We start from the raw sequence: 27555 nt of genomic DNA on the forward strand, positions 1-27555 counted from the left end.
ATGTGTTTTCTTTGCCCGTTGCATGTTTTAATAGGGTCTTACATCAGTTATATTAAATGAACAAATAGTGTGTAGTAAAAACAACAGCATTGTAGAATCTGTTCAGAAGGGGTTCAAATAGGGTGCCATTTGGGAAGTAGGCCCCTATTTCATATATAGTGCACTACTTGCTTCAAAAGTAGGGAATAGGGTGCCATTTGGGAAATATCATGTGTTTCAAGCTGGTGGTGCTACTACAGTAGTTTCATTACCACAGTAGTTTCAGGTCTGTTATTTTTATACTTCCCTTCTGTTTCATTTCCTGTGAAACAATATATAGTATGTCCATGGTGCTATAGGTGGAGGCTCTTTGGCTGAATCCCAACCATCTTGAATAACTTGCTGTATAGAACTAGACAGGTGAGTGCAGAGTGATGGGAGGCAGGACTGAGCTCCTCCATACAGTATGTTTTTTAAAAAGGAGTAGGAGACGAGGAGGCCGCATGGGGACTCGCTTTCATTCTCTCTCTCTCAAAGCAGTTTACATCAAACAGTGGTACTGTAGCAGGTTTTTCTATCTACTGTGGCTGAGGCTCTACCTGTGGGAGCTAGACAGGCTTCAAAGCATTCCCGGGCCATGACTTATTTTTATTGAAAGCAACATGGGAGGGATGTATACGTAAAAACACATTTAATGAAATTAAGTTGGACTTGTATGCCAGTGCTGTCGCTAAAGTAACCTTCAATATTTATTTATCAGATTTTCTGTGAATATTATGACTTTTCCCCATATTAAAGCATAGTGAAAATTATTCACTGGCAGATTCTACTGTAGGTCACTTTCCTGCAAAACTGTGATGAGCCGTTTCTAAAGGAATGTGTCTCATTTCTCTGTGTGGAAAAACGTGAAAGTCTGGAGAGCGAGAAAGACACTATAAAAAGTCTGCCTGCCTGAGCTGAGAGTAACGTTGTGTGTGTGTGTGAAGGAAGCTGCTAGTCCTAGCTGGCTGGGATCCCACCTAGAATGGCCTCATAATCTCCGACCACAAACAATGGGAACCCAAAAAAAACGTCCTTTCAAAGCTCTGACGCGGCGCCGACAACTTGAAACGCCTATAAGCTTTTTGTAACTTGGTGCCCGGAGAAGGATATAGTTACAGAGACTAAAACAAATAGAGTGAACAACGTGTGGTGGTAGAGAAGTCTCTCAGCAAAAACAATGACAGTGACAGGGACATTTTGAAGTACGTACACACACAGGACAGGGTGGCTTACATGACAAGTCCACAAAACAAAGGGAATTAACTCTCCCTCGTCTAGACAAAGACTCAGGCCTTATAATTAACTAGAAAAATCCCTAGTGAATTCCTTAATCAAGGGGAAAGTATTTAAAGGATACTGTTGGACATGAACACACACACACAGTTACGTAGCCTTACTTCTGCACCAGACAGACTGGTAACAGTGACCCATTTGGGGCACCAAGGAGACTAGCATGTAGCTAGCTATCATAATCCTTCACTGACTTAGAAATGGATTTATCTCTTGAGACAGTGGGCAAATGGGGCATGAGAGTGTCATCACAATAGTGTCATCACAATAGTGGCATCACAATAGTGGCATCACAATAGTGTCATGTGTCCACAGAAAGTGTTAAACCCAGTAGCAGGCTGACATTACCTCTTTATGATAGGAGGAGAGTGGCTGTCATTCATCATGGAGACAGAGAGAGATAGAAGGGGAGAGAGAGAAAAATAAAGGACAGAAAGAAATACAGATAGACAGATGGATAGAGTTGGAGCGAGAGAAAGAGAGAGAGACCCTTGCCTGAGCACCTGGTTTATATTATGTTAGATTACAGCAGCGTAATGGTGTGTGCCTGTGAACTGCAGCATTACAGAGGTAATACGACAGATAATATGGATCATTATATCTGACTTTCCCCATGAAATCTATCCTGGGGCTGAACTTAGTGAACTCATCTGTCTCAGTGGTGGCTAATATCTTTACCTTACCACCGTTGCATAACATGGACTGCTGCTGCATCCATTCCTTTACCCTTTGACTTGAGCATGTGAAAGTGTACACACACACACACACACACACACACACACACACACAGCTGTTATAACTGAGAATAGCAGGGTCGTAGTGGATCTCTTTGTCAGTGCTTCGCTACATTCCTCCCACCTCCCCAGGGCTTTGGGATAGTGGGGTAGATGTGGGGTCATCCACCCAGCGAACAGCACCCCTCCCTGGGGCCTCTTTGTCCAGATGAGCCGCTCCCCAAACTACTGGCCCTGACATCTGACAAGCTACATCCCATACCATACCTCTCTCACACATACTTGTGAGGACTTTTTGGGGACCAAACAATTGATTCCCATTCAAAATCCTACATCCTTAACCATTATCCTAACCTTAATCCATAACCCTAACCCCTAAACCTAAAATAGCCTTTTTACAAGTGAGGACTGGCAAAATGTCCTCACTTCTCTGAATAGTTGTTGGTTTACAATTCTTGTGAGGACTTCTGGTACTCAGAAGTATAGTAAAACGTGTACACACAGACACACACACACACACACACACACACTCTGTCCTCTAGAGCTACTCCCAGGAGGACTGTTTACTGTGTGGTTATTTTTAGTCTCTTCAGGAATACTGTAGAGCTTCCTTTCGCCTGGCCAGGGCCCCTCTGCCTCCCGCCCATGGTCTGGCCCACGCCTCAGTCCACAGCCCCTTTCCTGGACTCAGACCCCCTGGCCTGCTTTGGCCCACTGTCTTCCCTGCTCTACAGCCCCCCCTGTTCGGTTTATTTAAAGACCCTCCTCCTGGCTCGTCCTTAGATTATTTAACCTTGGAGGAATTCCTCTGAAATACCTGTGTGCGTGCATACGTGCGAGTGCAGAGAGCCTGTTGTGTTGACAGGAAGAGACTAGTGTTGGAATGCATCTATCATCCTGTTTACCTGTATGAGTTGAGCTCCTCTCATCCTGTATGAGTTGAGCTCCTCTCATCCTGTATGAGTTGAGCTCCTCTCATCCTGTATGAGTTGAGCTCCTCTCATCCTGTATGAGTTGAGCTCCTCTCATCCTGTATGAGTTGAGCTCCTCTCATCCTGTATGAGTTGAGCTCCTCTCATCCTGTATGAGTTGAGCTCCTCTCCTCCTGTATGAGTTGAGCTCCTCTCCTCCTGTATGAGTTGAGCTCCTCTCCTCCTGTATGAGTTGAGCTCCTCTCCTCAAGAAATCCTAATGAGGAATATGCAGCACAGCAGTTGGGCTCTCTGTGTATAGAACTTAATCAATACTGTGCTGTCACTGGGGACAGAGAGGGGGGCATGATTGGAGCTGTGTGTGTGTGTGCGCGCGTGTTTGTGTGTATAAGTGTGCATGAGTCAGTCTGAGTGTGTGTGTTTGTGTTTTCTTGTTGATCCCTCCAAGGATTCATTCATAGACAGATAAGCACTCTAGACGTTTCTAGGAAATCTTAACGTTTTACATAATTCTCCAAATATGTAGTCTTCTACAAATCTAGAGATGATTACACATGTTTTCTGGAGGGCAAGCAGCTTACAAAGACATGCAATCTCCTCTACAGCCCTGTGGTACTCTTAGTTCCTCATCAAGGGATAAATGTTTTGCTCCATGTTTTGGCTCTCAAGTAAGGGAGTTAGTAACAGCCCCTGAAACAGCTAAGAGCTTATGGCAAATACAATATCATTTATCAAATTACTTTGTTCATTTGTTTATAATGCCACAATAAAATTCTCAGCTACTGCTGCTTCTATAATCTGTTTTTAATGATGTGTTGAATTCATTATTTGAATTCCTTCACCCACAAGAGGCCTAGCTGAAAATGAGAGTAGAGCCACCTGCAGCTGCTGTTCAGTGAAGCACAACGTTTTTAAAACCGCTTAAGGATCCGACCCTTTTTTTTCCAATTTTCGCCTAAAATGACATACCCAAATCTAACTTCAGGACCTGAAGCAAGGATATGCATATTCTTGATACCATTTTAAAGGAAAGACTTTGAAGTTTGTGGAAATAGGAAATTAATATAGGAGAATATAACACATTAGATCTAGTAAAACATGTTATTTAAAAAAAAAAATTGCAAGAGAAATTACATAATGTATTATTCGAGCCCAGGTGCAATTTAGATTCTGACCACTAGATGGGAGCAGTGTATGTGCAAAGTTTTAGACTGATCCAATGAACAATTACATATATATTCATAATGTTTTATCAAGAAGTCCCAAATGTGCCTAATTGGTTTATTAAGCTTTCCCATAATTTGAATGACAAAACAAACCTTTGTTATTATTTTACTCAAATACGTTTATAAATCATATGTAATGTCCATGAATCAGGGTTTCCATTAGAAAAATGTGGCGTCAGACATTTGACATGCAGCATTTTAATTTACCGGACATTTGAGAAATTTACCAGACCCATAGGCATTGGGTGCGTAACCTGATTAGGGCGTCCACCCATGGTGTTCAGAATGACAGAAATCACATTTAGATTATGGTAGTTCATATTAACAGAATGTGTAAGTCGAGGATGCACCAATGTGCCGGTCCTTCTGACCAAATTCTGATGTGCACTTTGAAGATGTTAAAATAACTGTGCACATTTACTTTTCCTCAGCCAACAAGACAAGTATCGAACAGCAAAATCATTAGCCTATGTCAATCTACTATCCCCCATAGTAGAAAAGTTGACCTATTCTATTGGTCAACTTGTCGAGAAAAAAATGGCCTATTCCAAACTGATACTGGGACGATAGATTCCAAATTCACTCAAACAGTAGGCAGGGCTGGACTTTAATGCTTGTCCGCTTGCCTAGGTAAAAAAATGCCGGACAAGGAAAATCTAGACTAAGTTTCTCCGAATGGACAAGTAAAAATAACATATCTAACCATTAATCCGATCAAAGTGTCCTAAGGATGCGATGTGTTGTGCACTGTCAACTCCCAATCTCTGCACGGAGACACTTGTCTATCTATCAGTACGCTTCAAGTAGCCTACAGAGATATGGCGAAATGAATTGAGTTGGAGTGGTTCGTCTGAAGTCTCTCTTTCGTCACGTGTCCCGTGTGTGTGCCCGCGGTTTTACCTCCGTTTTCAAATGTATGCAGCCTACTCTCTCTTGCCGGTGTTCTCTCTAGGAGATGGAGAGCGGTAGATAGCTGTCTAATAAAAAATGTTTCAACAAGCACCGAAAGCTGGCCCGGCACCAGGAAAGCACCCCATCGTCCACCACCACTACCAAACCTTGAACCACCTGCTAAAAAGGCAGCATACGAGGAAAAAGGATAGGAAAATTCATTCCGACCTGTAAGTTTCCATGGGTTCAATATGTCGACACAGAGGGAGATGTCATGTACTGCTCAACATGTCAGGATTTCCCCTGTATTGCAGATACGTAAGTTCACCAAAATAGAACCTGTTTGAGCGATTGTTGATTTTAGTAACCCGTAACCGACTAATAGGTTCACAGGCTGGCTATATATACACACCCAAGTTAGCTAGCTAACGTTTAGCATAGAAGGCAGGCTAACATTACTTGCCAGTCAATTAGCCACCAACTGGTTACATTTATCAGCTAATGCTAGCTATGCAGGGATAGTTTGGTATTTTGGCATTGAAGCCCTTTATTAACTTCCCCACACTCAGATGAACTCGTGGATAACATTTTTATGTTTGCGTGTAGTTTGAAGGTAGTTGATAACTAGCGTTAGCGCACTTGACTATTGTTATTGTGCTAACGCTATTTAGCATCGGCTCGTGAAACTACGTCTAACCAGAGATACTTTTGTGGAGCTGGGGAAACTCCTTTGGAGTCGTAGTTAACGGTCAATGGGCCATGCGGTGCATTCTGGGCGATTCTGGGACAAGTAGAGCTCTCCTTCAAGGAGTGAATAGGAGTCAACGGGGCGCTAACTCAAAAACCCAACATTTAGCATGATTTTCGTCAACAAGTACAATATTACAAATATTTTCAGAGATGTGAGATAATTAACTTGTTCTCTTTAATATCGTATAGCTTTGGAATAGTGACATTATGTACTTTTGAGGAAGATATGCAGGTTTCTCGACCCATACCCTGCCTTTGAGAAGGGATTGCGTAACGCAGCATAACAACGTGAACGCGATTGGTCACTCAGTCTGCTGGTTGGGGCATTATACGTTCCTCCGTTCATTGCCCAATGGGATTCCTTTCTCTAACTTTCTCTAACTTCTAGAGTAATCAATGTGACAAATAGTGGAAGGCCTACCATTTTTTTATCAGCTCTGTGGTATTGTATGAGTTTAGCGCCATGTAGGGTAAATTTGGGCCTGAAATTGAAATGGGGTCCCCTGAGAAACTGTAATTGTATCAAACAAATGAAGTGGTTATATAATACAATCGTTTAGTGTCAATTAAGAAATGTTTACACTATGAGAACTTGCTTTCATGTTATTATTTTGTGTTGGGACAGCCTGGAGGACATAGAATATGAACACAGCCAGCGTAAAGGGAATATCATTTTTTCCAAGCGGGGTCCCCTGCCTTTTCTATTGTCAATTTGGGGTGTTGCAGGAAGAACATTTTGATCTCTACGTTTTAGAGATGTATCTCTTTATCTATGTAAGGCACTATGGCAACCAGCAGCTTTAATTAGCCTGGCATAGGTTATTATTCTATTCAGTATTATACAGTAATTAATCAATTCTGCCCCACAAGGGACAATGTCAATGAAGTCACTGATGTACTTTATTGTATTCAGATTCAGTTTGTTATAGTTTCCATATTGTTGGGGAGTTAGGAGTTGTTCACTGTTATTACAAAAAGAACAATAAATATCAACTCGCATCTGTCAAGTCATTTCTTTACTACTACAGAATCTTCAGTTTCGGACAAGTATTTGTATCTATTGGACAAGTAAAAAATCAGTCCCACTTGTCTGAAGGACAAAGTTAATGTCAAGCCCTGCAGTAAGCCTAGGTTACATTAACAAGGCTGATGCAACAGATCAGAGCATTTATCTTCAAATGTTGATGAACTATTATTTCTTCACATTAAAAAGCTCAGCAATGCGCACAAGGCAGTAGGCTACATGCAAATGTTCTTTCCATAATGCAATCAGCGGGAAAACACCGTTGTCAAAAGGGCACCGCACATGCTAGCGGATTCATGTGACAGAGATGAACATTTCCATTAGAAATGTAGAAAGAGGGGAGATCTAATATGCAACAACTTGCATGGGTTGCTAATATGACTAGGATTGTGCCTTTGGCTACTGGACAAAGTTGATGTAAAGTAATTGCCTCCATGGATATGGTCTGATTTGGCTAGGCTGCTTTGAAACAAGGTAAGACATGCCTCCATAATATGTATTAAAACTTTCAGGTTTCAAACAATGAAGTATATCTTTTCAAAACGCGTACTGCCTCCAGCTCGTTGCAAAGTGGTGTGTAACGCGCTGATGAAGCCTCCCTTCCAGCAGCTCTTGCACTGTCTGACAGATTTTACGCCCAAAGGCTCTGTATCTGCATGCTGTACGCGTGTGATAAATAAGATGCATAACGAATATACTGTACATACGTGCCAATATAATTCCACAAAATTATACAAATGAACCGATAAGCAAGACCAGTTGAATTAATTTCTATCAATGTGTATAGGCTAAAAAGCATTATTTTGCTTGGGATATTTTCTTATTCTCCCGGACAATTGGCCGTTGCCAATTTTATTTATTGGCTTTTCATTTTTTTTATCGGCCAAAAGCCGGCTATTACCAGCTAATGGAAACCCTGACATGAATACAAGGGGATTATAGTAGCATTAATTAACATCATGATGTAGCGTTGAAGTGCAGTATGATAGTAAATGTTGCTACCACTCTAACCAGCACTGTGTAAATTGTGTGAAGTGTCCAGGGGTTGATGGTTTAACAAGGGAAATGAAGCGGGAGATTGAGAGCTAATTGACTGTAATGGAGGCTGGGGTTTTAATTGGCCACTATAGGTACTCAGGCTAAACTCTCTAGTGGATACATAGGCCAAACACTCAGAGTAGGGAATAATATGGAACAGAAACGGAACCACATGAACGGAGAGGAGCAGGGTGAAATGTGTGTGTTTGTTTGTGTGTGTGTGTGTGTGTGTGTGTGCGCAGCTCGGGGCGGCAGGTAGCCTAGTGGTTAGAGTGTTGGATTAGTAACCAAATGGTTGCAAGATCGAATCCCCGAGCTGACAAGGTAAAAATCTGTCGTTCTGCCCCTGAACAAGGCAGTTAACCCACTGTTCCTAGGCTGTCATTGAAAATAAGAATTTGTTTTTAACTAACTTGCCTAGTTAAATAAAGGTCAAATAAAAAAGAATACAAAATGCGTGACGAGGGTGTGTTTGTGTGATCTGTCAGACACTCTAAGAGCCACCAGTGTGGATAATAAAACTGAGGGCCTTCTTTCTCTACTCTACACCAGATTAGCAGTGGTGAGATGTTGGGCACCTTGGAAGTGTCAGCCGTGTCTGCAGACAGAAACGTGCACACACACACACACTGCCTGCTAATTGGCTCATTTCTATTCAGATTCCAGTCGAAGCCCTCTGTGACTTTCAACAGATTTGCCAACAGCTCTATATTTGCTGCTCTGATGCACACAGTTGGTTCACTCAGTCTGTTCTGTTATTTCTCTCTCTAGAATATAATTTCACCTAAACTCATATCATGTGCTGCAGTTCCCTATAGCACATCTACATTATACCCACAACTACATGATCCTCTCTATATCCTACCCTACAATATCTATCCTATGCTCTATCGATGTCCTACGTTTAAAATATTTAAATTCATGACGTACAGTGGGATTTCTTTCTGTGTAGCTACCATTTTAATTATATATTTTGCCAGACATTGCAGATGTACAGACCAGTGATTTAAACAGACATGTTGTTGCTGTCTCTGATCCTCCTCCTGTGCTGTCTCTACAGATCTTTTCTCTGAGTGCTGGCCCATATTTTACCATATCTTTATGTCCGTTGAGTCATGTTGCATTTGCCCAGGCCTAATCTGGAGGGGGGAAGGGAGAGGGGGGAAGGGAGAGATGGAGAAAGAAAGGGGGGAGGGGCAGAAAGATAAATTGATAGTCAGAAAGAATAGACAGACAGACAGAAATACACAGACAGACAGATCCCTCCAGACAAAGGACTGGTATAAGGGAGAGTTAGTTTCTGGGACTAGATCAGGAGGAGTCTGCATTATAGATTCCTAGCCCATGGAGCTCTGTGGAGGCCTGTCTGATAAATGGTGCTGCTGCAATGGTCAACCGCAGCGTAAGCAGAGCAGCACTCCTAATGCCTGCCTACCATCCACCACCCTCCTCTCACTCTAACGCTGTCCTCCCAACATCCTCCTCTCCTATCTTCTCACTCCTCTAATGCTGTCCTCCCAACATCCTCCTCCTCTCACTCCTCTAATGCTGTCCTCCCAACATCCTCCTTCTCTCTTCTCACTCCTCTAATGCTGTCCTCCCAACATCCTCCTCCTCTCCTCTCACTCCTCCAATGCTGTCCTCCCCAGGAGTCTGCATTATAGATTCCTAGCCCATGGAGCTCTGTGGAGGCCTGTCTGATAAATGGTGCTGCTGCAATGGTCAACCGCAGCGTAAGCAGAGCAGCACTCCTAATGCCTGTCTACCATCCACCACCCTCCTCTCACTCTAACGCTGTCCTCCCAACATCCTCCTCTCCTATCTTCTCACTCCTCTAATGCTGTCCTCCCAACATCCTCCTCCTCTCACTCCTCTAATGCTGTCCTCCCAACATCCTCCTCCTCTCTTCTCCTCTCACTCTAATGCTGTCCTCCCAACATCCTCCTCCTCTCCTCTCACTCCTCTAATGCTGTCCTCCCAACACCCTCCTCTTCTCCTCTCACTCCTCTAATGCTGTCCTCCCAACATCCTCCTCCTCTCCTCTCACTCCTCTAATGCTGTCCTCCCAACATCCTCCTCCTCTCTTCTCACTCCTCTAATGCTGTCCCCCCAACACCCTCCTCTCACTCTAATGCTGTCCTCCAAACATCCTCCTCCTCTCACTCCTCTAACGCTGTCCTCCCAACATCCTCCTCCTCTCTTCTCCTCTCACTCTAATGCTGTCCTCCCAACACCCTCCTCTTCTCCTCTCACTCTAATGCTGTCCTCCCAACATCCTCCTCCTCTCCTCTCACTCCTCTAATGCTGTCCTCCCAACATCCTCCTCCTCTCCTCTCACTCCTCTAATGCTGTCCTCCCAACATCCTCCTCCTCTCCTCTCCTCTCACTCTAATGCTATCCTCCTGACTCCTCTATTGCTGTCCTCCCAACATCCTCCTCCTCTCCTCTCACTCCTCCAATGCTGTCCTCCCCAGGAGTCTGCATTATAGATTCCTAGCCCATGGAGCTCTGTGGCGGCCTGTCTGATAAATGGTGCTGCTGCAATGGTCAACCGCAGCGTAAGCAGAGCAGCACTCCTAATGCCTGCCTACCATCCACCACCCTCCTCTCACTCTAACACTGTCCTCCCAACATCCTCCTCTCCTATCTTCTCACTCCTCTAATGCTGTCCTCCCAACATCCTCCTCCTCTCACTCCTCTAATGCTGTCCTCCCAACATCCTCCTCTCCTATCCTCTAACTCCTCTAATGCTGTCCTCCCAACATCCTCCTCTCCTATCCTCTCACTCCTCTAATGCTGTCCTCCCAACATCCTCCTCTCCTATCCTCTCACTCCTCTAATGCTGTCCTCCCAACATCCTCCTCTCCTATCCTCTCACTCCTCTAATGCTGTCCTCCCAACATCCTCCTTCTCTCTTCTCACTCCTCTAATGCTGTCCTCCCAACATCCTCCTTCTCTCTTCTCACTCCTCTAATGCTGTCCTCCCAACACCCTCCTCTTCTCCTCTCACTCTAATGCTGTCCTCCCAACATCCTCCTCTCCTATCCTCTAACTCCTCTAATGCTGTCCTCCCAACATCCTCCTCTCCTATCCTCTAACTCCTCTAATGCTGTCCTCCCAACATCCTCCTCCTCTCCTCTCACTCCTCTAATGCTGTCCTCCCAACATCCTCCTCCTCTCCTCTCACTCCTCTAATGCTGTCCTCCCAACACCCTCCTCTCCTATCCTCTCACTCCTCTAATGCTGTCCTCCCAACATCCTCCTCCTCTCCTCTCACTCCTCTAATGCTGTCCTCCCAACATCCTCCTCCTCTCACTCCTCTAATGCTGTCCTCCCAACATCCTCCTCCTCTCACTCCTCTAATGCTGTCCTCCCAACATCCTCCTCCTCTCTTCTCACTCCTCTAATGCTGTCCCCCAACACCCTCCTCTCACTCTAATGCTGTCCTCCAAACATCCTCCTCCTCTCACTCCTCTAACGCTGTCCTCCCAACATCCTCCTCCTCTCTTCTCCTCTCACTCTAATGCTGTCCTCCCAACATCCTCCTCCTCTCCTCTCACTCCTCTAATGCTGTCCTCCCAACATCCTCCTCCTCTCCTCTCCTCTCACTCTAATGCTATCCTCCTGACTCCTCTATTGCTGTCCTCCCAACATCCTCCTCCTCTCCTCTCACTCCTCCAATGCTGTCCTCCCCAACACCCTCCTCCTCTCCTATCTTCTCACTCCTCTAATGCTGTCCTCCCAACACCCTTCTCCTATCCTCTCACTCCTCGAATGCTGTCCTCCCAACACCCTTCTCCTATCCTCTCACTCCTCTAATGCTGTCCTCCCAACACCCTCCTCCTCTCACTCTAATGCTGTCCTCCCAACATCCTTCTTCACTCCTCCATCCCTCTCGATCTGAATCAGACAGGGTGGGGTGAGAAGGGACAGACCCTGGTGGAGTTATGCACCACCCCACTCCTATACCACTGTTTCAGCTATCCCTCCCTAACCCTGCACCCCCATCCAGCCACATCCTGATCTCAAATCATCAGTTCCCATCCCGAGCCATGTGTGCAGCCTGCCGGTCTAGCCAGTATTAACACACACACACACACACACACACACACACACACACACACACTCTCTCTCTCCTCTCTCTCTCCTCTCTCTCTCTCTCTCTCTCTCTCTCTCTCTCTCCTCTCTCTCTCTCTCTCTCTCTCTCTCTCTCTCTCTCTCTCTCTCTCTCTCTCTCTCTCTCTCTCTCTCTCTCTCTCTCTCTTCTCTCTCTCTCTCTCTCTCTCTCTCTCTCTCTCTATCTCTCTCTTCTCTCTCTCTCTCTCTCTCTCTCTCTCTCTCTCTCTCTCTCTCTCCTCTCTCTCTCTCTCTCTCTCTCTCTCTCTCTCTCTCTCTCTCTCTCTCTCTCTCTCTCTCTCTTCTCTCTCTCTCTCGCTCTCTCTCTCTCTCTCTCTCTCTCTCTCTCTCTCTCTCTCTCTCTCTCTCTCTCTCTCTCTCTCTCTCTCTCTCTCTCTCTCAGCTAGTTTTAATAAATCACCCTGTTGCTAATGGAGCTGAGGGGTTTTACATGCATCTGTCCACCTCCCCATGCTGCCCCTAGATTAATACCCCATTGATTGTGTCTGTGAATGAATGACATTTTATTTTCAAATCGCCAGTTCGCACCAAAGTACTGGACTAATTGACACACAAACAAACATTACAATGATAGTTATTCTGTTGTGTGCAATGAGCACCACATAAAGAAGGAAACATACATCAATACATGACAATAGATCAGGTTATACAAGTAGTAATAAAAACCTTAGAGCAGTAAAATGAACCCGGTCTGTTACAAAGAGAAGATTCAATTGTGAGACAGGCCTACACACAATCTATATACATACATGCCCATTACTATATATCTGGGGCTAAATATTTGTATTGCTTAATTATAGGGCACCCTTTTTCTTTTATTCCAGGCTCTATCTAAAAATTCCACAACATTTCATTTTCTCCTCATCGCTCTGCCACATAATGCCAGGGTATATCTGGTGGGCTTTCTGGAATAAGGGCAAACGTATGTCGTGGTAGAAAGGACAATAGAGGATACAATTAATTCCCTGGCCGGCCCACTGGTCCCAACTGGCCTGTTTCTATTGGAAAAACTTTGCTGGCTATTCTGGCAATTGGCATATCCAACAGTCTATTCCAAAGTCTCACCATGCACGCCTTCCATCTCACCCCACAGGGTTCCCAGCCCATTTCCCCAGTTATTTCCAGTATAGGCGCAAACTTGTGGATACCTAAAAAAATAACATACTGCTCTGTTATGGACATGTTTGTTTTTGAGATACTTCTTAGCAACCCACACTCCTGCTGAATAGTCCAGAACAGGACACACGCATGTCTGACACAGTTTGGAATGCGCGGCAATACCAGTGGTGGGTGTTCATGTATGCCAAGGGAAGCCAGGCTTCCCCGAAAAATGTACCAAGAAAAAAAATTAGCTAAATTATTTGTCTTTTGTCTCTGTGTTTCATTCATTTCCTTCAATTTGCTAGAGGCTGAATGTATCTCACCGGAGAAAGCATCCGAGCGAACGAAACAGCTCCCCTCTGTCTCCGTATGTGTAGCCATCTATCTGATGCTGTCTGGTCAAAAAGAGTGACCTTTTGCCGCACGTAGCATTGAATGCAAGGGAAGCCAGCAAGCATTTGGCCTCCCTTGAAAACATTTTGCTAAACTGAGTGAGCTGAGCTTAGCTGTGTATGGTCCTGGCACACCAAAAAAAGTGTTAAGGTAAGCCAGTTTAGATTTGACTTCAGACCAATTGCATCACCTCAGAAGCCAAATGTCATTGGGAGAATAATTTTAAAATGTTTTGTTATCCTTAGCTAAAATTGTCCCTTTCCTTAATTAGCCATGGATGGAGATAGGGATTTGAACTTGTGGTTTTATTTAATTCTCTGTACTGGCCAATGATTATAAAAGTGATTCTGTCTCTGTTTGTCTGGGTGTGTCTGTCTGTCTGTTTGTCTGTGTGTATATCTGTCTGTCTGTGTGTGGGTGTGTATGTCTGTGGGTGTGGTCTGTCTCTGTCTGTCTGGGTGTGTCTGTCTGTGGGTATGTATGCCTGTCTCTGTGTGTGGGTGTGTCTGTCTGTGGGTGTGTATGTCGGTCTGTCTCTTTGGGTGTGTCTGTCTGGGTGGGTGAGTGGGTGGGTGTGTACAGTTGAAGTCAGAAGTTTACGCTTGCGTCCCACCTAGTCAACAGCCAGTGGAATCGCGTGGCACGAAATACAAATACCTCAAAAATGCTATAACTTCAATTTCTCAAACATATGACTATTTTACACCATTTTAAACATTTACATTTAAGTCATTTAGCAGACGCTCTTATCCAGAGCGACTTACAAATTGGTGCATTCACCTTATGATATCCAGTGGAACAACCACTTTACAATAGTGCATCTAATTCTTTTAAGGGGGGGGGGGGGTTAGAAGGATTACTTTATCCTATCCCAGGTATTCCTTAAAGAGGTGGGGTTTCAGGTGTCTCCGGAAGGTGGTGATTGACTCCGCTGTCCTGGCGTCGTGAGGGAGCTTGTTCCACCATTGGGGTGCCAGAGCAGCGAACAGTTTTGACTGGGCTGAGCGGGAACTGTGCTTCCTCAGAGGTAGGGAGGCGAGCAGGCCAGAGGTGGATGAACGCAGTGCCCTTGTTTGGATGTAGGGCCTGATCAGAGCCTGAAGGTACGGAGGTGCCGTTCCCCTCACAGCTCCGTAGGCAAGGACCATGGACTTGTAGCGGATGCGAGCTTCAACTGGAAGCCAGTGGAGAGAGCGGAGGAGCGGGGTGACGTGAGAGAACTTGGGAAGGTTGAACACCAGATGGGCTGCGGCGTTCTGGATGAGTTGTAGGGGTTTAATGGCACAGGCAGGGAGCCCAGCCAACAGCGAGTTGCAGTAATCCAGACGGGAGATGACAAGTGCCTGGACTAGGACCTGCGCCGCTTCCTGTGTGAGGCAGGGTCGTACTCTGCGAATGTTGTAGAGCATGAACCTACAGGATCGGGTCACCGCCTTGATGTTAGTGGAGAACGACAGGGTGTTGTCCAGGGTCACGCCAAGGTTCTTAGCACTCTGGGAGGAGGACACAAGGGAGTTGTCAACCGTGATGGCGAGATCATGGAACGGGCAGTCCTTCCCCGGGAGGAAGAGCAGCTCCGTCTTGCCGAGGTTCAGCTTGAGGTGGTGATCCGTCATCCACACTGATATGTCTGCCAGACATGCAGAGATGCGATTCGCCACCTGGTTATCAGAAGGGGGAAAGGAGAAGATTAATTGTGTGTCGTCTGCATAGCAATGATAGGAGAGACCATGTGAGGATATGACAGAGCCAAGTGACTTGGTGTATAGTGAGAATAGGAGAGGGCCTAGAACAGAGCCCTGGGGGACACCAGTGGTGAGAGCACGTGGTGCGGAGACAGATTCTCGCCACGCCACCTGGTAGGAGCGACCTGTCAGGTAGGACGCAATCCAAGCGTGGGCCGCGTCGGAGATGCCCAGCTCGGAGAGGGTGGAGAGGAGGATCTGATGGTTCACAGTATCAAAGGCAGCAGATAGGTCTAGAAGGATGAGAGCAGAGGAGAGAGAGTTAGCTTTAGCAGTGCCGAGAGCCTCCGTGACACAGAGAAGAGCAGTCTCAGTTGAATGCCCAGTCTTGAAACCTGACTGATTAGGATCAAGAAGGTCATTCTGAGAGAGATAGCAGGAGAGCTGGCCAAGGACGGCACGTTCAAGAGTTTTGGAGAGAAAAGAAAGAAGGGATACTGGTCTGTAGTTGTTGACATCGGAGGGATCGAGTGTAGGTTTTTTCAGAAGGGGTGCAACTCTCGCTCTCTTGAAGACGGAAGGGACGTAGCCAGCGGTCAAGGATGAGTTGATGAGCGAGGTGAGGTAGGGGAGAAGGTCTCCGGAAATGGTCTGGAGAAGAGAGGAGGGGATAGGGTCAAGTGGGCAGGTTGTTGGGCGGCCGGCCGTCACAAGACGCGAGATTTCATCTGGAGAGAGAGGGGAGAAAGAGGTCAAAGCACAGGGTAGGGCAGTGTGAGCAGGACCAGCGGTGTCGTTTGACTTAGCAAACGAGGATCGGATGTCATCAACCTTCTTTTCAAAATGGTTGATGAAGTCATCCGCAGAGAGGGAGGAGGGGGGGAGGGGGAGGAGGATTCAGGAGGGAGGAGAAGGTAGCAAAGAGCTTCCTAGGGTTAGAGGCAGATGCTTGGAATTTAGAGTGGTAGAAAGTGGCTTTAGCAGCAGAGACAGAAGAGGAAAATGTAGAGAGGAGGGAGTGAAAGGATGCCAGGTCCGCAGGGAGGCGAGTTTTCCTCCATTTCCGCTCGGCTGCGGGAGCCCTGTTCTGTGAGCTCGCAGTGAGTCGTCGAGCCACGGAGCAGGAGGGGAGGACCGAGCCGGCCTGGAGGATAGGGGACAGAGAAAATCAAAGGATGCAGAAAGGGAGGAGAGGAGGGTTGAGGAGGCAGAATCAGGAGATAGGTTGGAGAAGGTTTGAGCAGAGGGAAGAGATGATAGGATGGAAGAGGAGAGAGTAGCAGGGAGAGAGAGAGCGAAGGTTGGGACGGCGCAATACCATCCGAGTAGGGGCAGAGTGAGAAGTGTTGGATGAGAGCGAGAGGGAAAAGGATACAAGGTAGTGGTCGGAGACTTGGAGGGGAGTTGCAATGAGATTAGTGGAAGAACAGCATCTAGTAAAGATGAGGTCAAGCGTATTGCCTGCCTTGTGAGTAGGGGGGAAGGTGAGAGGGTGAGGTCAAAAGAGGAGAGGAGTGGAAAGAAGGAGGCAGAGAGGAATGAGTCAAAGGTAGACGTGGGGAGGTTAAAGTCACCCAGAACTGTGAGAGGTGAGCCATCCTCAGGAAAGGAACTTATTATCAAGGCGTCAAGCTCATTGATGAACTCTCCAAGGGAACCTGGAGGGCGATAAATGATAAGGATGTTAAGCTTGAAAGGGCTGGTAACTGTGACAGCATGGAATTCAAATGAGGAGATAGACAGATGGGTCAGGGGAGAAAGAGAGAATGTCCACTTGGGAGAGATGAGGATTCCAGTGCCACCACCCCGCTGGCTCGATGCTCTAGGGGTATGCGAGAACACGTGGGCAGACGAGGAGAGAGCAGTAGGAGTAGCAGTGTTATCTGTGGTAATCCATGTTTCCGTCAGCGCCAGGAAGTCTAGGGACTGGAGGGTAGCATAGGCTGAGATGAACTCAGCCTTGTTGGCCGCAGACCGGCAGTTCCAGAGGCTGCCGGAGACCTGGAACTCCACGTGGGTCGTGTGCGCTGGGACCACCAGGTTAGAGTGGCAGCGGCCACGCGGTGTGAAGCGTTTGTATGGCCTGTGCAGAGGGGAGAGAGTTAAAGACAAGACTCTCGTTAATCTAACCACATTGTTAGATTTCAAAAAGGCTTTACAGCGAAAGCAAAACATTAGATTATGTCAGGAGAGTACCCTGGCAAAAATAATCACACAGCCATTTTCAAAGCATGCATATATGTCACAAAAACCAAAACCACAGCTAAATGCAGCACTAACCTTTGATGATCTTCATCAGATGACACTCCTAGGACATTATGTTATACAATACATGCATGTTTTGTTCAATCAAGTTCATATTTATATCAAAAAACAGCTTTTTACATTAGCATGTGATGTTCATAACTAGCATACCCACCGCAAACCTCCGGGGAATTTACTACATTACTCATGATTAACGTTCACAAAATACATAACAATTATTTTAAGAATTATAGATACAGAACTCCTTTATGCAATCGCGGTGTCAGATTTTAAAATAGCTTTTTGGCGAAAGCACATTGTGCAATATTCTGAGTACATAGCCCGGCCATCACGGCTAGCTATTTTGACACCCACCAAGTTTGGCCCTCACCAAACTCAGAATTACTATTAGAAAAATTGGATTACCTTTGCTGTTCTTCGTCAGATTGCACTCCCAGGACTTCTACTTCAACAACAAATGTTGTTTTGGTTCCAAATAATCCATAGTTATATCCAAATACCTCCGTTTTGTTCGTGCGTTCAGGTCACTATCCGAAAGGGTGACTTGCGAGTGCATTTCGTAACAAAACATTTCAAAATATTCCATTACTGTACTTCGAAGCATGTCAAACGCTGTTTAAAATCAATTTTTATGCTATTTTTCTTGTAAAATAGCGATAATATTCCAACCGGGCGACGTTGTAGTCATTCAAAGGCTGAAAGAAAAAAATTGAGAATTCTCACGAACGCGCATCTCCAGTGTCACTGTTCCCAGGCTGACCACTCACAAATTCTCCTGCTGTTCTTCGCCCAGAAACAGCAGACACCCCATTACACTTTCTGGTGCCTTCTGAGAGCCAATGGAAGCCTTAGAAAATGTCACGTTACAGCAGAGATGCTGTATTTTCGATAGAGATGCCACAGAAGGAGAACAAATTGTCAGACAGGGCTCTTCCTGTATGGAATCTTCTCAGGTTTTGGCCTGCCATATGAGTTCTGTTATACTCAGACAACATTCAAACAGTTTTAGAAACTTTAGAGTGTTTTCTATCCAAATCTACTAATTATATGCATATTCTCATTTCTGGGCAAGAGTAGTAACCAGTTTAAATCGGGTACGTTTTTTATCCGGCCATACAAATACTGCCCCCTAGCCCCTACAGGTTAAACTCAGTTTCACAATTCCTGACATTAAAAAAAATCCCTGTTTTAGGTCAGTTAGGATCACAACTTTATTTTAAGAATGTGAAATGTCAGAATAATAGTAGAGTGATTTATTTCAGCTTTTATTTCTTTCATCACATTCCCCGTGTGTCTGTTTGTCTGTAGCCTTCCACAAGCTTCCCACAATAAGTTGGGTGAATTTTGGCCCATTCCTCCATACAGAGCTGGTGTAACTGAGTCAGGTTTGTAGTCCTCCTTGCTGGCACACGCTTTTTCAGTTCTGCCCACAAATCTTCTATGGGATTGAGGTCAGGGCTTTGTGATGGCCACTCCAATACCTTGACTTTGTTGTCCTTAAGCCATTTTGCCACAACTTTGGAAGTATGCTTGGGGTCATTGTCCATTTGGAAGACCCATTTGCGATCAAGCTTTAACTTCCTGACTGATGTCTTGAGATGTTGCTTCAATATATCCACATCATTTCCCCTTCCTCATGATGCAGCAATGCAGCCCCACAACATGATGCTGCCAACCCTGTGCTTCACGGTTGGGATGGTGTTCTTCGACTTGCAAGCCTTCCCCTTTTTCCTCCAAACATAACGATGGTCATTATGGCCAAATAGTTATATTTTTGTTTCATCAGACCAGAGGACATTTCTCCAAAAAGTACGATCTTTGTCCCCATGTGCAGTTGCAAACCGCAGTTTTTTTTTTTATGGCAGTTTTGGAGCAGTGGCTTCTTCCTTGCTGAGCGGCCTTTCAGGTTATGTCGATATAGGACTCGTTTTACTGTGGATATAGATACTTTTGTACCTGTTTCCTCCAGCATCTTCACAAGGTCCTTTGCTGTTGTTCTGGGATTGATTTGCACTTTTCGCACCAAAGTACGTTCATCTCTAGGAGACAGAATGCATCTCCTTCTTGAGCGGTATGACGGCTGCGAGGCCCCATGGTGTTTATACTTGCTTACTTTTGTTTGTACCTTCAGGCGTTTGGAAATTGCTCCCAAGGATGAACCAGACTTGTGGAGGTCTACAATTTTTTTTCTGAGGTCTTGGCTGATTTCTTTTGATTTGCCCATGATGTCAAGCAGAGACACTGAGTTTGCAGGTAGGCCTCGAAATACATCCAGAGGTACACCTCCAATTGACTCAAATTATGTCAATTAGCCTATCAGAAGCTTCTAAAGCCATGATGGAATTTTCCAAGCTGTTTAAAGGCACAGTCAACTTAGTGTATGTAAATTTCTGACCCACTGGAATTGTGATACAGTGAATTATAAGTGAAATAATCTGTTTGTAAACAATTGTTGGAAAAATGACTTGTGTCATGCACGAAGTAGATGTCCTAACCGACTTGCTAAAACTATAGTTTGTTAACAAGAATTTTGTGGAGTCGTTGAAAAACGAGTTAAAATGACTCCAATCTAAGTGTATGTAAACTTCCGACTTCAACTGTCTGTGTGGGTGGGTGTGTATGCCTGTCTGTGTGGGTGGGTGTGTATGCCTGTCTGTGTGTGTGGGTGTGTATGCCTGTGTGTGTGTCTGTCTGGGTGGGTGTATGTCTCTCTGTGTGGTTGTATGTCTGTCTGTGTGGGTGTCTGGGTCTGTTTGTCTGTGTGGGTGTCTGGGTCTGTCTGTGTGGGTGTATGTGTCTGTCTGTGTGGGTCTGTCTGTGTGGGTGGGTGTGTGTGCCTGTCTGTGTGTGTGGGTGTGTATGCCTGTGTGTGTGTCTGTCTGGGTGTCTGTCTGGGTGTCTGTCTGTCTGGGTGGGTGTCTGTCTGTCTGGGTGGGTGTATGTCTCTCTGTGTGGTTGTATGTCTGTCTGTGTGGGTGTCTGGGTCTGTCTGTGTGGGTGTATGTGTCTGTCTGTGTGGGTGTATGTGTCTGTCTGTGTGGGTCTGTCTGTGTGGGTGTATGTGTCTGTCTGTTTGGGTCTGTCTGTCTGTGTGGGTCTGTCTGTCTGTGTGGGTCTGTCTGTCTGTCGGTTGGTGTGGGTGGGTGTGTATGTGCTTCTTCATCCTCCCATATTAATAGCCCATTGCTTTGTGGGTATTGTCCTCCAGGCTGGTGTCAGAGCTAGGTGATGTATGGTGGGGTGCTGACGGGGGAACGTTGTTTGTGATGTATGTGTCTGTTATGAAGATGTTGGGTTTGCACAACGAGTGTGTGTGTGTGCATGTGTGTGTGCATGTGTGTGCATGTGTGTGAGAGAGAGGGAGAGAAACTCTGTCTGTAGAGATCTGTTACATCTCATTTGGGCTGGCATAATGAATCAACCCAATGTCCTTGTGTACCTGAGATGAGAGATGGACGGACAGGGAGACGGACGGACACAGAGAGAGCGTGTGTGAGAGAGACATAAAGAGAGACAGACAAGGCCCATGTCTGTGTTAATGTTTTTATCTTCCCTGCTATGCAGCACATCATAATCTCTCCTGTTGAATAAAGACCTGCTCTGCTCTATCAGTGGCAATCTGCAGCTCATTTCCAAAGATCCAGCAGCAAGACTCTGCCTGCAGCAACAACCTGTGACTCAAAGACAACTCTCTGCTTTTTAGTGCCGAGTGCTGTCGACTCACATTAGGGAGAATTTGTGGTTTTCTTAAATAAAATATAACATTCCCTTGATCTCTTGGATCCTCCAAGAATATTTGACCCTTTGTGTCTGTGGTGTTTCTTGGATTCCTTTGTGGGATAGCAGGCCTCTTGTTTTTCTCTCCGTTTCGAGATGCTGAAGTGATATCAACAGGCCTTCACTCTTAACTGACTGATAATGTCACCCCCCAGCCTCAGCAGCGCAGGTCAGTAGGTCAGCAGCTGTCTAAATGTTTGGTGAGAAAGTCATTTAGGATGTTTGACAGTCACTGGGACTGTGACAATGTGTAGTCTCTCGTGTTATTCATTTAGACTACGCTTTGTGATTTTAATGGCCGACTCTGCTGACTTGCGATATAGATACAAAGCTGCACTACAACATATTTAGTTTGAGCTCATATTCAATTTCAACAAATGATTGTTAGACCCTGAGCAGTTGGTACTTCTCAGTATTCAAAAAGGGATTATGAGAATATTAATTTTAGGTTTAGTGTCATTTTGTGGTCGGGTGTTTAAATCTCTCACGCTCCCCAAATAGAGACGATTATAATGATGAATATGCTTCCTCCTTTTTGATGTTGACCAGATGGAGGGACTGAGAAAGAGGAGGTGAGAAAAGGAGAGAGAGAGAGAGAAATCGAGCGTTAGTGCGCCTAGAGCAAAACATGGATAAAAATAGAGAAGTTTCTCTAGACTACAGACTTTAGTGTGTTAATGGTTGACACAGACAGTATTGTTTGCTAGCTGAACCAGGGACACAGTAGAGCAGAGCAGCATGCCCTGAATGCAGACACTACTGAGAGAGGGAGAGAAAAGGGGGGGACAGCACTCCTTTAGTAACCTGCCAGCCATGCAAACCCCCATTTTGAGCCCCAGAAGTGCAGCTTCAAACTCTAACTCTAGTGGAATGCTGTGTGTGAGAGCTAGAGTTACATTTGGTTTGTTTTACTTTCTCAGTTCCTTAACTGGCTTCATAGAGAAAGGCAGGCAGTGTGGTGTTATCCATACCTTCTGTTTTCCACTTGATGTGGTCGGATGGGATATTTCTTGGCTGAAAGAATCTTCTGTGTGGGGAAAAAAACATTTTCGGGGGGCTCCCGAGGGGCGCAGCGGTCTAAGGCACTGCATGTCAGTGCTTGAGGCGTCACTACAGACACCCTGGTTCGATTCCAGGCTGTATCACAACCGGCCGTGATTGGGAGTCATGTAGGTGTAGGCCATCATTGTAAATAAGAATTTGTTCTTAACTGACTTGCCTAGTTAAATAAAGGGGGGAGCCCTGTCCTCAAGAGACCTACAGCCCTGTCCTCAAGAGACCTACAGCCCTGTCCTCAAGAGACCTAAAGCTATATATAGAAGGTTTGAGGGTTTCTGTTGAAAAATACGTCTTATTTTAGAGAAGCATCTCTGTTAAACAAATATGCACCAGCTGTACTTTACCCTGCCTGTTACTGCAGAAAAACATTCAGCAAGTTTCCATTTCATTTCCTTAATTCCTTGTTTTAAAGTAAACTTGATAGGCATCTTTAAAGAGAGAAAGAGGAACTCTGAAGAGGGAGAACCTGGATGGTATGAAGACAGAGAAAAAGAAGAGGGACTCAAAGATGAGAAAGAGAGGCAACTCAGAAGATATAACAAATTCAAGCAGCACTGAATGTCTCCCTCTTGTAGATGAGAAATGAGAGGAAACCAAAAATACAGAGAAGCTCTCTAAATTATGCAGTCTGTCCGTCCGACTGCTTCCCATTTAGGGGAAAAACAAGACGGATCAATTTTCCTCCATGTCAGACCATTAACACCAACCCGTGGGACTATCACTGTTTCCATGGCTACACCGCCCGCCATATTCTGTTGATTAACACTGACTGTTTTAATTGGAAGATTTCCCTCTCGCCACGTCCCCGCGAGACAACCACTGATTGGTTTAGATTAGACGCTACTGGAAGGTCTGGCGAGCATCGGGCACTGACCCATGGAACTGACAGTCGGTGTGTGCGTGTCCTCTCTTGGCTTTCCCTGACTGCTTGCACCATGTTCAAAACTAGATTAGTCCCAGTTGGTTAGCTGTGGCGTTAGCGAACTAGCTGATGGTATTATCTGTGGTATTAGCTAGCTAGCTGATGGTTTTGTCTGTGGTATGGTATTAGCTGTGGTATTAGCTAGCTAGCTGATGGTTTTGTCTGGTATGGTTTTCGCTGTGGTATTAGCTAGCTAGCTGATGGTTTTGTCTGTGGTATGGTATTAGCTGTGGTATTAGCTAGCTAGCTGATGGGTTTTGTCTGTGGTATGGATATTAGCTGTGGTGTTAGCTAGCTAGCTGATGGTTTTGTCTGTGGATGGTATTAGCTAGCTAGCTGATGGTTTTGTCTGTGGTATGGATATTAGCTGTGGTGTTAGCTAGCTAGCTGATGGTTTTGTCTGTGGTGTGGTATTAGCTAGCTAGCTGATGGTTTTGTCTGTGGTGTGGTATTAGCTAGCTAGCTGATGGTTTTGTCTGTGGTATGGATATTAGCTGTGGTGTTAGCTAGCTAGCTGATGGTTTTGTCTGTGGTGTGGTATTAGCTAGCTAGCTGATGGTTTTGTCTGTGGTATGGATATTAGCTGGGGTGTTAGCTAGCTGATGGTATTGTCTTAGACAGGGCAGGGCCACGGAGGGACAGCATCCTGAAGGGCTGTAATATACTGTATGATTGACCCACAGATGAGCCTTAGGGATGGGTGTGTCACTGTCAGAAGTTCTCTGTCTCCTGTCTGTTAGTTTCGTTTATCGCTTTGGTGATATATATATATATATATAGCACCAAAGCGATAAACGAAACTAATATATATATTTATATATACACTTAGAAATGTCCTTGTTTTTTAAAATAAAAGCAACTTTTTTGAACATTAAAATAACATCAAATTGATCACAAATACAGTGTAGACATTGTAAATGACTATTGTTGCTGGAAATGGCAGATTTCTTTTAAAATGGAATATCTACATAGGAGTACAGAGGCCCATTATCAGCAACCATCACTCCTGTGTTCCAAAGGCACGTTGTGTTAGCTAATCCAAGTTTATCATTTTAAAAGGCTAATTGATCATTAGAAAACCCTTTTGCAATTATGTTAGAACAGCTGAAAACTGTTGTTCTGATTACAGAAGCAATAAAACGGGCCTTCTTTAGACTAGTTGAGTATCTGGAGCATACTTCCAAAGTTGTGGCAAAATGTCTTAAGGGCAACAAAGTCAAGGTATTGGGGTGGCCATCACAAAGCCCTGACCTCAATCCTATAGAAAATGTGTGGGCAGAACTGAAAAAGTGTGTGCGAGCAAGGAGGCCTACAAACCTGACTCAGTTACACCAGCTCTGTCAGGAGGAATGGGCCAAAATTCACCCAATTTATTGTGGGAAGCTTGTGGAAGACTACCTGAAACGTTTGACCCAAGTTAAACAATTTAAAGACAATGCTACCAAATACTAATTGTGTATGTAAACTTCTGACCACTGGGAATGTGATGAAAGAAATAAAATATTAAATAAAGCATTCTCTCTACTATTATTCTGAAATTTTACATTCTTAAAATGAAGTGGTGATCCTAACTGACCTAAGACAGGGAATTTTTACTCGGATTAAATGTCAGGAGTTGTGAAACTGAGTTTAAATGTATTTGGCTAAGGTGTATGTAAACTTCCGACTTCAACTGTACACACCCACCCACCTGTGTGTGTGTGTGTGTGTGTGTATATATATGTGTGTGTATATGTATGTATGTGTGTGTGTGTATATGTGTGTGTGTGAAAATATATGTGTATGTATTAATGTGTGTGTGTGTGTGTGTGTGTGTGTGTGTGTGTGTGTGTGTGTGTGTGTGTACCAGTCAAAGGTTTGGACACACCTTCTCATTCAAGGGTTTTTCTTTATTTTTACTATTTTCTACATTGTAGAATAATAGTGAAGACATCAAAACTATGAAATAACACACATGGAATCATGTAGTAGCCAAAAAAGTGTGAAACAAATCAAAATGAATTTTATATTTCAGATTATTCAAAGTCGCCACCCTTTGCCTTGATGACAGCTTTGCACACTTGGCATTCTCTCAACCAGCTTCACGAGGTAGTCACCTGGAATGCATTTTAATTAACAGGTGTGCCTTGTTTAAGGTTAATTTGTGGAATTAATTTTTTGAGCCAATCAGTTGTTGTGACAAGGTAGGGTGGTATACAGAAGATAGCCCTATTTGGTAAAATACCATATTATGGCAAGAACAGCTCAAATAAGCAAAGAGAAACGACAGTCCATCGTTACTTTAAGACATGAAGGTCAGTCAATCCAGAAAATCTCAAGAACTTTGAAAGTTTCTTCAAGTGCCGTCGCAAAAACCATCAAGCGCTATGATGAAACTGGCTCTCATGAGGATCGCCTCAGGAAAGGAAGACCCAGAGTTACCTCTCCTGCAGAGGATAAGTTCATTAGAATTACCAGCCTCAGATTGCAGCCCAAATAAATGCTTCACAGAGTTCAAGTAAGAGACACGCCTCAACATCAACTGTTCAGAGGAGACTGCATGAATCAGGCCTTCATGGTCGAATTGCTGCAAGAAACCACTACTAAAGGACACCAATAAGAAGAAGAGACTTGCTTGGGCCAAGAAACACAAGCAATGGACATTAGACCGGTGGAAATCTGTTCTTTGGTCTGATGAGTCCAAATTTGAGATTTTTGTTTCCAACTGCCATGTCTTTGTGAGACGCAGAGTAGGTGAACAGATGATCTCTGCATATGTGGTTCCCACCGTGAAGCATGGAGGAGGAGGTGAGATGGTATGGGGATGCTTTGCTGGTGACACTGTCAGTGATTGGTTTGCGCTTAGTAGGACTATCATTTTTGTTTTTCAAAAAGACAATGACCCAACACACCTCGGCAGCTGTGTAAGGGCTATTTGACCAGGGAGAGTGATGGAGTAGTGCATCAGATGACCTGGCCTCCACAATCACCTGACCTCAACCCAATTGAGATGGTTTGGGATGAGTTGGACTGCAGAGTGATGGAAAAGCAGCCAACAAGTGCTCAGCATATGTGGGAACTCCTTCAAGACTGTTGGAAAAGCAGTCCTCATGAAGCTGGTTGAGAGAATGCCAAGTGTGTGCAAAGCTGTCATCAAGACAAAGGGTGGCTACTTTGAAGAATTTATAAATATTTAGATTTGTTTAACACTCTTTTGGTTACTACGTTATTCCATGTGTTTTTTCAAAGCTTTTATGTCTTCACTATTATTCAACAATGTAGAAAATAGTAAAAATAAAGAAAAACCCTTGAATGAGGGGGTCCGGAGGTGTGAGGACGTGCCCAGAGGGCACAGGGGGAGAGAAGAGGGCTCATGCTGAATAGCATGGCATTGATTATCATTAGGCCTGTCAAACTGAGAAACACAAGCAGACACACACACAATACACACACAGAGACAGCAACATATGCTGTATGGCGTGAAATCCTGATGAGAGGCGGATAAGGACCTGTTAGAGCTGGTCTTTGTTGGGCATGTCTTTCTGCTCTCACTCTGTCAGGTTGAAAAACGTCACAGAGGAATTTGTGTCTGATACAAGAATGTGAGAAGCCCTTGTATTGTATTAAACATTCCCTCACATGAGTGCAATGGAAGTTTTAATGTCACGAAAATGCGGCATAGGATTTCTTCAAAATGAAACTAATTTGCATAACTTTGAATACATACATATGTCTTTTTTTTTGCTTTTACAATTTATTTATTATTTGAAATTGCACTTTAGAGCACACTCTCACTTCCACCTAATCTTTGTCTGCAAAAGCACATTATAAAATAACAAGCACCCCCCCAACACAAAATTCCTCATTGTATTATTATTCCAGAGTGAGTTTTTTCCCCCCATTCTCTTATCAAATTATTTATTCTGGAAATGCCTCTGGCTCACACATGAGAATCCTCCCTGGGAAGAGTTCTCAAGATCCAGCTATGTGCGCGTGCGTGTGTAAGGCCACTCACAGAGAAGGTGGGTGGTGTTCCACGGGCATGCCAGTGTGCACCCGTCTCTCTCTCAGACCATCAGCCTGCCGCTAGCAAGCCACACACTGCTCACAGAGGTAGCATTATTTTCTTGTGCGGAGGGATACTGTACGGTGCAGATGGAGGCTGTGATTTTGCAGGGGTCCCGGAGTCTGCAAGCCCATGGTGCTGCGCTGGGCGGCGGGTCACAGCTGCAATGGGAGTGTGTGTGTGTGTGTGTGTTTGCTGGGCCGAAAGTAGGAGGCCTCTCCATTGCAGTCCAAACACATTCCTACTTTAAATGGCTTTTCCATTT

The 27555-nt window shown here is 44.8% G+C and overlaps 1 protein-coding gene across 5 annotated transcripts in view; it reads left to right on the forward strand.

Moving 5' to 3' along the window:
* LOC115173913 (phosphoprotein associated with glycosphingolipid-enriched microdomains 1) overlaps window positions 1–27555 on the forward strand; it is a 99779-nt gene that overhangs the window by 44388 nt on the left and 27836 nt on the right. Inside the window, exon 1 of one of the 5 annotated variants that reach the window (XM_029732418.1) lies at window positions 7235–7342. The exons of the other annotated variants lie outside the window; for them this stretch is intronic. The gene's annotated coding sequence lies outside the window, so the exon portion shown is untranslated. Of the gene's footprint in view, window positions 1–7234; window positions 7343–27555 lie in introns of those variants that run through there. 5 annotated transcript variants of the gene reach the window in all.

Source organism: Salmo trutta, chromosome 34 (genome assembly GCF_901001165.1).
Source record: "Salmo trutta chromosome 34, fSalTru1.1, whole genome shotgun sequence".
NCBI lineage: Eukaryota > Metazoa > Chordata > Actinopteri > Salmoniformes > Salmonidae > Salmo > Salmo trutta.